This window comes from Talpa occidentalis, unplaced genomic scaffold (genome assembly GCF_014898055.3).
Source record: "Talpa occidentalis isolate TD23 unplaced genomic scaffold, MPIMG_talOcc4v2.1 talOcc4.15, whole genome shotgun sequence".
Taxonomy (NCBI): Eukaryota; Metazoa; Chordata; class Mammalia; order Eulipotyphla; family Talpidae; genus Talpa; species Talpa occidentalis.
Window position 1 is genome coordinate 64,006,461 of NW_023601543.1, and position 11,182 is coordinate 64,017,642.

Sequence of the window (11,182 nt, forward strand, 5' to 3'; positions counted from 1 at the left end):
CTCCTCTGGCGACCTTCCCTGTCCACTGGTCCGAATCCTCTTGAAAGTGGGGAGTCAGCCGTGGCCCTCAGGCGCCTCTTCATGGGCTCTGAGCCTGACCTGGGCCGTCCCTCCCCAGGCCAGCTGGGTTGTGCTCGAGGAAATGTGATTAAAGTTGGCTCCTCCAGAGAGGCTCTGTTTTAAAGAATCAAAGGCTGGAAGCAAGGAGCGTGTTTATAATGTTCACGGGGGTCTTCGCCGCGGGGTTTGTTTCCAACTGGCCTCGTGCTTGGGCGGCCGTGGAAATATTAGCCCTCCCAGCAAAACTTGCAGCACTGGCGATTCATAAATGGAGAGGCGATGAGAATAAAAACAACTCCACCTCCAGCAAATGTTAGAATTCTGATGGCGAACCAGGTACCTGAAGTCCTTGCGGTGTGAATTTAGAATGAAAAAAAAATATTTATCTCCGAGAACAGGAGGTTCTCATCCCACTTTTAATTGCACCTGGAAAAGGACTTAATATCGCAGCCAATTTCTCCATCATCTTTTGCAAATCTTGGGCTGCTCAGGTCCCCGGGGGGTTTGTGTAATAAAACGGGATGGTTAAAGGGCATGTTTCTGCATTAACGAATCTTTCTGCACTGGCTGGGCCTGAGCATTATGTAAATGTTTACTGTAATTAAGAGATGAAGTTGTCACGGTGCAGTATTTTGGTTGCTGGTATGGAGTTCCTGCCGTGCCCCAGCCATGAATAGTCACCCGAGAAGGAAGAGGAACAGGAAGAAGCAGAGAGAAGAAAAGGTGGAAATGTGTGTATTACACGTGGTTAACCCAGGGAATAATTGCCTGGTTTTAACGTGCCCGTCAGTCTGTGATATAAGCAGGCGTCAGGAACCACGTCGAAGGAAAGCTGGTCTGGGCTCAGTCATGTCCATTTGCCTCCCTGCCATTGTGGCAGCGGCGGCCAGCTCTCGTCCCACTGCCCTGGGCTTATGACACGATTTCTTTCACTTGATCCTAAAGATGGAAGGGTATGTGGAATTCTAGAACCCATAATTGTTTTGTTTTGTTTTTTGAGAGGGGCTGATGGAGAATTCCAGCACCACAAGAAAAGGGGGGGGTATAATTTTCACTCACTTTTTTTTTTTTTAAACCCAGCTTTATGGAGGTATAATTGACATACAATAAGCTGCATGTATTTAAATGATACAATTTGATACATTTTGACATATGCATCCACCCGTGAAACCATCACAGTAATCAAGATCATGAATATATCCATTGCCTCCCAAGGCTTCCTCACCCCCTATAATCCCTCCTGCCTGCCTCTCCCTGCGGCCCCCCATCCCCAGGCAACCGCTGATCTGCTTCCTATCACTGTAGAATAGTTTGCATTTTCTAGAGTTTAGTATAAATGGAATTTCTGGCTTTCACTTAACATGATTTTGAGAGTCATCCATGCTGCGTGTGTCAGGGGTTTGCTTCCTTTTACTCATGAGTAGCGTTCTGTGTACTGACTCACCATTCTTGACTTGTCCACTCATCTGTTGGTGGATATTTGGGTTGTTTCGAGTTTGTGGCTATCACAGATACAATTGCCCTGCAGGTTTTTATACCATGTTTGTGTCCATCAATTTTCATTTCTTTTGGGTGAAAAAATCCAGGGGTGGAATGACTCGGTCATACTGTGGGCATATTTTATAAGAAACCGCCAAATCGTTTTCCAAAGTGGTTCTACCATTTTCCAGCCCTATCAGAAATGCATGGGAGTTCCCATTACTTCTTGCTAGCTTTTGGTGTTATCACTCTTTTTAATTTTAGCTATTTCAGTGAGTGTGTATTTTAATTAAAATTTCTTTTTCTTATGCTCTTTAAAACTTTATAAGGCACACGAGTGTATACATATGTAAAATTTCATCAAGTCGTAAGCTTAAGATTTCTGCATTTTACTGGATGTAAATTATTTCTCAATAAAATACTATAAAAACCTTTATAGGATGAAGATTCCCTTGAAGTTAAATCATCTTCTATTTATATCCTAACTGGCTTCCGCAACCAAGTCAGAGACCCAGCTCTGATAACAAGCCCTTTAAGCATGTCTGCTAGTGGCTGGTGGCAAGGTGAGATTCAGGCCTGGTAGGTGTGGTTCAAGTCGAGGGAGGCAAGCTGGGACCCCGGGCTGGTGCCAGCACAGGTGAGTCATCCAGTTTCCTGGATCCTAGAAAATTGTGCCTTGGGCTTTTTTGCCAGGCTGTTCTTTGAAGTCGTAAAGATGAAAGCTTTGGAAGCCAGCAGCCACGCCTCAGCCTCACAGATGGGAGGAGGCTGCTGCCTGGAGTGGGGGTGGGGTACCTGTGGGGTAGCTGTGGGTGCAGGATACTCCTTCTATTCACCTCCTGGAGGTGAGTCCCAGACCCTGCTGCTTCCCTGATGCCTCGACTGGCCTGCTCTGGTGCCTGGGTCATTTCTGAGTTTGCCTGCATATCTGGATCATGGGTTCCAAGCCCAAGCTTCATTGCTCACACCCAGGGGTGTTTGGGATGGATCAGCAGTCTTTGATTGTCAAGATGTCAGGGGACCCTCTGGGGTGAAGGAGCAGGGACAGGACAGTGTGTGGGCCAACCCTGGACAATACAGGATTATTTCTCCCCAAATGCTAAGAGTGTGGCCAGGTTGAGAGACAAGTGTTGATGGGTAAGAGTTAGTTGATGGCTTAAGTGGTAGATATTCTTGTTGTTTTAATACGTTGAATTCATTTTGGGATGTCCATTGGATGCTTCAGATTTTGTTGTTTACATCCATTGCCACGCTGCTGCTGCTGACTCAGAAATAGGTGTGGAATATCAATAACACAGAAAATATGCCACAGAACAAAATCCATCCCTATCTAACTTTTTGGCACTTGAACACAGTATTAGAGATGTATAAAGAGCAGGGTTGATTGCAAAAGCAATAAAATACTTTCTTAGCCTTATTTCATTTTCATTTTCTTTTTTTAGAATTCATTTTGCACCTAGTATTTTAAGCAAACCCAACTGCTCTGCCGGTCTCAGTGCACAATTAGAAGGGGTGCTGAGAGGCGGGCGCTCTGGTTGGCGTGACCCATGCAGGTCTTGGTGACGGGGCAGAGAATGGAGCTGCAGTTTTCTAGCATTAAATATTAACATTGGGTATTAATAATGAAGGCTGACAGTTCCTTTCGCGGTGTTCCTGAGCGTGTCTCTCCCCAGCCTGCAAGGCCAGCAGGCCCTGTGCCCTTCCCTTGCCCAAGCAAAGTGGCTGGAGCCCCTGCCCTCTGAGGTCAGGAGAGGGCAGGAAAACAACCCCATGTTGTCACCCGGAGAGGCAGGATTGCCTGCCTGGGCCACTGAGCACACAGCTCCTGGCTCATCTGTCCTCCCTGGCGACAGGAAAGCAGCTGGTGGTGAAAGGAAAAGCCCGAGGTGGATTTGGAGGTGGAATGGACCTTGGGGTGGTGGTGGGGTAGCAGGGGACCCTGCCCCTGGGAAACTGTCTCTTGGTCAGAGGTTCATGGGGGGAGAGGCTTCTGGTCTAAAGAGAAGAGGGGCTGGGAATCCTTCCTGGTGAATGTGTCTCCTAGGGGGGTGCTCAGATACAAGCCAGTGTCTCCCCAGGGTGGCCCCCACTCCCCCACCCCTTAGAGCTTCCTTACAAACTGAGCAGCATCTCCCTCTTCGGGGTCTAGAGGCTTTGGGCTCATTCAGGAGGTGACAGTGTCCATGCCACACCGGCCCTGACCGTGCAGACCTAGGCCCTGTAAAGCCTGGGCATGCAGATGTGGGCCAAGCAGACCCAGGCTGCATAGGCCCTGGCCTTGCATGGCCACCCCCAGCTTCCCTGCATGCTCCAGTGTCTCAGTCATGCCAGCTGCCAGTCCTGCTTAGCTTTGGTGACCTGTGGACAAAGGAATGCCTAGGCAACCTTGAGCTTATGTCCACGGCGCTGGACTGGCTGAAACCTGTGCTTGGAGCTGGAAAATTAAACACCCGGGGACCTCTTATGCAATAAAATGCACAAAGAATCAAATGTGAAATAGCCCCCCATTTCCCACATTCCGTTTATGGATGATTGTGCGTTCACTTGGCTTTAATAAAATCCTCTGCTCCTTTATGTGCATTTTCTCCTCCCCTCCCCTCCCTCTGCACAAGGGGAGATGGCGGAAAGCGGAAGAGAAAAACAGAAGATAGGACCAGAGAAACAGACACGTGTTGAAATCTGCATTTAATTGTGGTGAATGGACGGCCCTGGGTGCAGTCGGACTTACAGACATTCTCAGAGGCTCCAGCTCTCTTTAAAGCAGAAGCCAGGGTTTTAGGTAAGTGTCTGGGCTTGGCGCGTGTACCTCGCTCTGAGGGAAAGGCGTATAATCTGAGGAAGAAACTCACACACTCTGAGGAATATAGTCATTTTCTCTGAGGAAAAAGGTCACATCCAGAAAACTTCCAGTGACTCAGACAGCTCATGGCCCCCTGCTGTGGGGAACCAAGGCCCTGGCCAGGATCTCTGGCTCAGTCGCTCTTTTTTTTTTTTCCCCCTCACAGTGTCTGTCTGACTTTGCCCTGAGAGAGGGCAAGGCGGCTGAAATGAAAGAGAGGTGGGGCTGGAAGCCTCCATCAATGGTGGTAATTAATTGGGCTTGTGGTCGCCTCACACCTCTCATTTGAGGCTGTACAGGTGCTGCATAGACATTAATTAATTAGGCCTCCCTCGCCTCCTGTGGGGTTTGGACAGATGTCTGATTCCAGAGGCCCTGTCTACCCGATATCAGGGCAGAGCGCGAGGGGTTTGGTTGGGCAGTGAGGAAAGCACTGTGCCACCTGACCCATCGCTGACAGGGACAGCTGGGCAGATGGGGATTCACTCTTTTGGTGCCTACATGGGATTTCTCTGGAAACATACTTGTTCAGTACTCTTGGAGTCTTCCTCTGCAGACGCTACAACTAGGCCCCATCAGTGACTGCCTGCTGCCTTTGGCATCAAAATGGAGTCTACTGCCTTCCTTGCGATTGACTCACCAAAGCAATGTGAACATGAAGGGTCGAGTCCTTCCTTGGGAGGACACCATGCAAGAGAAGGAAAAGGCTATTTTCACAAGTAAAAAAGTTAATGAGTAATGGTTTCTAGAATTTCTCCTCAGAGAATATAACCTCGTCAGCTCTAGGCTACTGGCTTCTGAATAATTGTTCTCAGTAATAATACAGAACACCTTCATAATAATATATCCTTCTCTGTATTCAAGAAAGTAGCAATTTATTCCAGGCAAGACCAAAAAAAGGATTGCCTTTATTCATCTTGCTACCTGCCCACTCCAGAGATCAAGGAGTGAGGAGGCCGGTTAATAAGCTCAGGCTTTTTGGAGGTCTTTAATGAGTGCCTATGGCATGCCCAGAAGAAGGGGAGGTGTCTTGAGGGAGACTGAAAAAGAAGCTTTAAGAGCTGAGAATATTTCTGGGCAGATAAACCCGAAATACATGCTGAACTTGCTTTCTTTAAGTTCATTTTTGAGAAAGATATAATGGATTGAAGTTCAGTATCCATTTCAACCTCAGTTTGATAGCTAAATTGTGCATTTCCCAGACTCTCTTGCAGCTAGGGTTTTAGTATGATGTGGTTCAGCCAATCTCACTTTTTTTTAAAAAAAGATTTATTTATTTATGCATACAAGAACTGGGATATAGGCCGGAGGTAGAGGGGTGAGAGTATCCACCAGAAACAGAACGGGGAACAGAACAGGCAGATTGACTGAAATACACTGCTGAGGGGAGCAGCGGCTGAGACAGAAGAGGTCTGCTGCGCCATGTGGGTAGTTCCCTTGCTGGGGAACAAACTTGTGCTGCAGTGGCTATAGATAGCTCCATAGGTTGCGTCTTAACCCCTTGTGCCACTGGGGAGGCCTTCACGTTTTTGTTTGGAGCTAGACTTTGGATTTCAGTTAAAGAGGGAGAGGGGGTCATGCATTTTGCTGATGCGCATGGTGACTGATACCACAGGGCTCTCAAGCTGGTGGGGATGGTTTCTGCTGGTGTAAAGGCCCCGTGATCATGGCGGCTCAGTTTGGTGGGGACTTTCCTGGAAGCACAGCACTAAGTGGGGCTCTCTGGCTCTCCAAATAATCCTGTTAGCCTCTTCATACCCCATCAGGAATCAATTCCTGTTTAACTGGAGTGGACCTTATTTTTTTTTAAAGATTCATTTATTTATGCATACAAGAACTGGGGTACAGGTCAGAGGTACGGGAGGTGAGAGGATTCACCAGAGACAGAGTGGGGAACAGAACAGGCAGATCTGCTGAAATGCACTGCTGAGGGGAGCAGTGGGCAAGACAGGAGAGGTCTGCTGCGCCATGTGGGTTGCTCCCTGGCCGGCTGGGGATCAAACTCATGCTGCAGAGGCTGCGGACAGCTTCATAGTGCTGTGCTCAACCCCTTGCACCACCAGGGAGGCCCAGTGGACCCTATTTTTGTAACTGATCCCAGACCCATACAACTCTGCTCCCTCACACTTCCACTCCCCCTGCTTTTGACTCCTCCCCCATCCCTCCTCTCACCTCACTCCATCCCATTGATTCTCATCTTTTTTATGTAGGGTAACTCCTACTTATTTTTCAAGACTAAATTCAGATGTCACCAGTCTGATAAAACTTTCCCTGACATGTATGTCACCTCCTACCCTTCACGGCTCATAGGACCCAAAGTTTCCCTCCATAGTGCTTCTTACTTTGCTTTCTCCCCCATTCGATTGTAGGCTGCCTGATGGTCAGGATCATGTCTTTCCTTGGTGTTCCTAGTACTTACACAGTTCCTTGCATGTAGTAAGTGCTTGATAAAGCTTTCTTGGTGAATTAAAAAACAATATCCAACAAATAGTCAAATGCCAGGTTGTGTGGTTCAGACCTCTCAGTTCAGTTGAGGGCGAGACCACCGTTGCCTAGAGAAAAGAGCAGTGCCACCCAAGAGGAATTATGGTTCAGAAGTTAGGCGAGCCTCCTTTCTGGATCTGATTTCCTCGTTTATAAAATGAGGAGTTGACTGCATTACTGTTTCCTGCTATGTGTTCCTCTCAACACTACTTTCTTAAGGTGTTACTAGGAAAAAAAAAAAAGAGTTCCGTGAGCAAACAAGTTTGAGAAATGCTGGGTTCAACAAAGTTAAGCATGTTTCTCTATAACAGGACTTCCCAGGACCTTTAGTGTGTTAATGTGCATTGGGATCTTCTCCAAGAGAGTTCTAGTATGCGGCATTGAAGTAGTTGTTTTTTTCTGCAAATCATCAATGCCCTACAATAAAACTTTTATTGCTCGTGTGTAGAATCACTTGGGGATTGGCTGGGCTTGCTCACATGTCTGGAGGTGGCTGGCAGGAAGTCCATCTAAGGTGGTCCTGGTTGGGATGACGACAGCAGGTCTGCTCTGTCCTGCCTGCATCTCATCCTCTAGCCGGTGACCTGAGCACATTCTCGCGGCATCCCAGCCACTGCAAACCTCTGCTCCCTTTGGGCATCCTATTGGCCACCTGGCTAACGGTCAGGCTGGTCATTCTACCTTTGATGAGAGGGCACTACAAAGCCTTCTGGAGGGGTATAGAATTGGGGTCACCAAGGTACTCTGTCACACAGTGTTTCCCAAAGTCACCTGGCCAGGGAACACCTTTGTTCATCTGACTGGCTCTCACAATACACATTCTGAGAAACACTTGATGAACTAGGCTTAACATCTTTTGCAGGTCTGATACTCTGATTCTCCACTCCCAGTAGCTTCAGGAAGAAGTGGATAGCAAAACTGGATCGTGCTGATTGATGAGATTGGACCAGAGATGACAAAAGATCTGATGGAGGCAGGTAGCTATGTACCTCACTCCATGGGGGAGGTCTCCTTCAGAGGGGTTCTCTATCAGCTCTTCCCATGATGCTCCTCTTCATCTCCACTTTACTCCTTCCACAGCCTTTTGCCCAACCACTGTTGGGAGTGAGGAGAACCTTTCTGCAAGCATTGTTTCCTGAGAGGCATAGTTCTAGGAATTATGTGGCCAGGTTGGGAAATTCATTTTTCCTGTATTCTATTACTCCAGGAAGGCATTTTTCAGAGGTTTGAGAGTGGAGCATTCTCCCCGTGCCTGGACACGGTAGCTGGCCTTTCCCCTTGGTTTTAGGCTGAGGACGGGGTCCCTGCCATTGAAGGCTGTAAGGTAAATTGTTTCCAGGCTTTTCTGCTCTCCTGCCATTAGGATTGCCCTGCCTGATGGGGCACCTGCCTTTGTTACATTGTTATAAGTTATGTTATTTATTTCTGTGGGCCATCTGAGCTGTATTGAGATATATTCTCCAGGAGAAGCAGAGGCAGGAGAGAGAAGGGGAGAAAGAAGGCCAGAGAAGCCCAGAGTGAAGACCTGCCCTGGGCTAGGAGGCCTTTTGGCCTCCTGGCCTGCCCCCACCCCCCCACCGCACCCCTGCCTGTCTTGTACCTGGTTGCTGCACTACATGTAAAAGCTCAATAAAAGCCTGAGAAAGCAACTGAGGGCTCCAGGACTCCTGCTTTACCCGTCTGGTCTGCTCGCATCATAGAAAACCTGCTCTGTGGCCATCCTGCCACTACAAAGACTCAGTCAGGGCTTTGGAGATTGAGGTTTTCTGCCTTCCCAAAATATCTGGATGCCTGTGCTGCCCACCTACCTCTCTGGGTTGGGGGGCTCTCTGCCTAACCCCCCCCCTCTGTCCACCAGCTGAGCTGAGTATCATAACTGTCAAGTCCCTGTAGAAATGTCTACTGGAACCCCCACTGGACCAGTGCTCCTTGACAGAATCCCCCAGCACTCTTTCTTTTCCAGAATCCCTCCAGCAGCCCCCCTGCCTTCCATTAATGCTTCCTATTTATGACTCTCTGTCTTGTGTCCCCAGAACTCAGAGAAGTGGAGTTTCTGACCTGACATGGGACAGCTTCAGTTTTATCAAAACCCACCCGACCCCTTTGTGAATGCCCTGTGGCTTTGGGGGTGGTGGTGGGTGGGGTCTGGGAAGGGGAGGCTGCCAGCTCGGGTTCCCTTTGGGGCACATAAATTTGGTCTTGTTAAGGAAAACTGCAGGGACACGGATGAAGGTTATCGGGTTACAAAGGCACAGCAGGCCTTTGGTTGTGGGGGGGGGGTGCCACATATAAGGCCCTGGATCCTGGGGTAGATAGGGGCTAGGGGCTGAGGCCCTCCTAGGGCCTGCCCACCCAGAGAACACCCATCACTTTAGCAGCTTGGAGAAGCAGAGATCCAGGTAAAATTCCACTAGAAACATCCCTTTCCCCTTTCTGGGTAGAGAGAACCTGAAATTTGTTGTCGTTGTGATTTCCTCAGAAATCAAGGTAGTGAAATTTATGCATAGAAAAAATACTGAAAGGAAACACAGGGCTCTGTTACCAGTGGAAAATCTGTAGCTTGCAATTATAGGTAATTTGCATTTCTTTTTTATACTTTTTTTGGTAATTTCCAAATTTTTACAGTGGCTACATGTTATTGTTAAAGCTGAAAAAAAAAGTAGCAGAAAAAAGAATAGAGGGAATGGTACATTCAGGTCGTTTGAGAAATAATTGCTCTATAATGCTCTTTGCTGTATATTCAATAGCTTCTCAGTATAGTCAAACAAAAAGTATAAAAGATGTTAAGACATAAAGTGGTTATCAGTATTTATCTCTGGAAATAAAGTTGATTTCATTTTCTTTCTTTTTAAAATATTTTTTTCCTAAAGGAATGTATTTTGTTTTAATTAGGAAAAAGTAATTGAAAACGAATGTATTTTTATTTCTATTTTTTTCCCCTTCAATACAGCTGCGCTGGGCACTTACCAGGTAAGAGGAGGTGGTAACTGGCACTAGGCTACACAGATGAAGCAAGCAGACCTGTACCTGGGTGCCCAGTGCTGGCAACCTCAGCGAGACACAGTAGAAACTTGCCACCTGCCATGTGGACATGACATTTGGGTGTCTGAGAGGGTAGAAGGGCCCCCCACTTAGTCTAAGGTTTTTAACACATTTGAGTTGAAATTAGAAGTATAAAATGGGGGTTAACCAGGTGAGCACTATAGGAAAGACTTTCCAGGTTGAAGGGATGGTGCAAAGGCACGGAGGCAGAATGGAGGGGTCTGGAGGACACAGGAGGGGGTGCAGCCTTTCCTGAGATTTTCTCAGGGCCTTTTCAGTTTAGGGCTTTTTTAAATTAAACATTTATTTTTATTTATTTATACATGCAAGAACTGGGGGACAGGCCAGAAGTGCAGGGTGGGGGGACGGGTAAGAGGATTCACCAGAGACTGAGTGGGGAGCAGAACAGGCAGATTGACTAAAATACACCGCTGAGGGAGCAGCGGGCGAGGCAGGAGAGGTCTGCTGTGCCATGTGGCTCAGCTCCTGGCTGGGGATCAAACTCATGCTTCAGTGGCTGATGATAGCGTGATAGTGCTGAGTTTTTAACCCCTGCGCCCCCAAGGAGGCCCCAGTTTGGGGCTTTATGAGTAGGATGCCAACCAAAAGCATTAAGAAGGAGATCAGGTAATACAATGCACATTTAAAAGTAAAGGCAGGAGAGTGGTTTGGGAAAGGAAAACAGAAAGCAGGGACACCTGTTAGGAGGTTGGTGAGGCGTGGACCTGGCTGGGGAGGAGAGGTGTGTGTGTGAGAGGGTGGGGGGCACTGGAGTCTTGAGCCCCTGCTGCATTTCAACGTGCAAAGGGGCTTCTGGGTGGCTGGTGGGGATGTGCCCTGGGGGTTTCTTGCAGTCTGTGAGGTTATTTTCTACTCTGTTTTGTGGTTCAATGGCCTCACTGATTCTCGAGAAGGGGAAGAAGCTGACCCTTCCCCATTCCCAGCATGCATGGAAGCTTGCCTGAGCTGTAGGCTCCGAGAATGATCACATCTAGAAAGGAGGGAAGCCAAGGCTGTCCTGCTTGCAAAGTACAGAGAGGAGGTGGCAGCAGCAGCCACGTTGTCTTTCCCTGAGCCGTGGCTTCACACCACGCTGTTTGGAAAAGTTGAACTTCCCCAGGCCACTCCACCGATCTGGAGAAGTTCAAGGCATCATGGCGGAGGAAAGAGGGTGACGAGGACAGAGCGTTTTTGAGAAGGGGTTGCTCATGAACAAGTGGCTACAACATGCAGCCTGCCGCAGCTTCATCATTTGGTCTCTGCCCTTTTTTGACATAT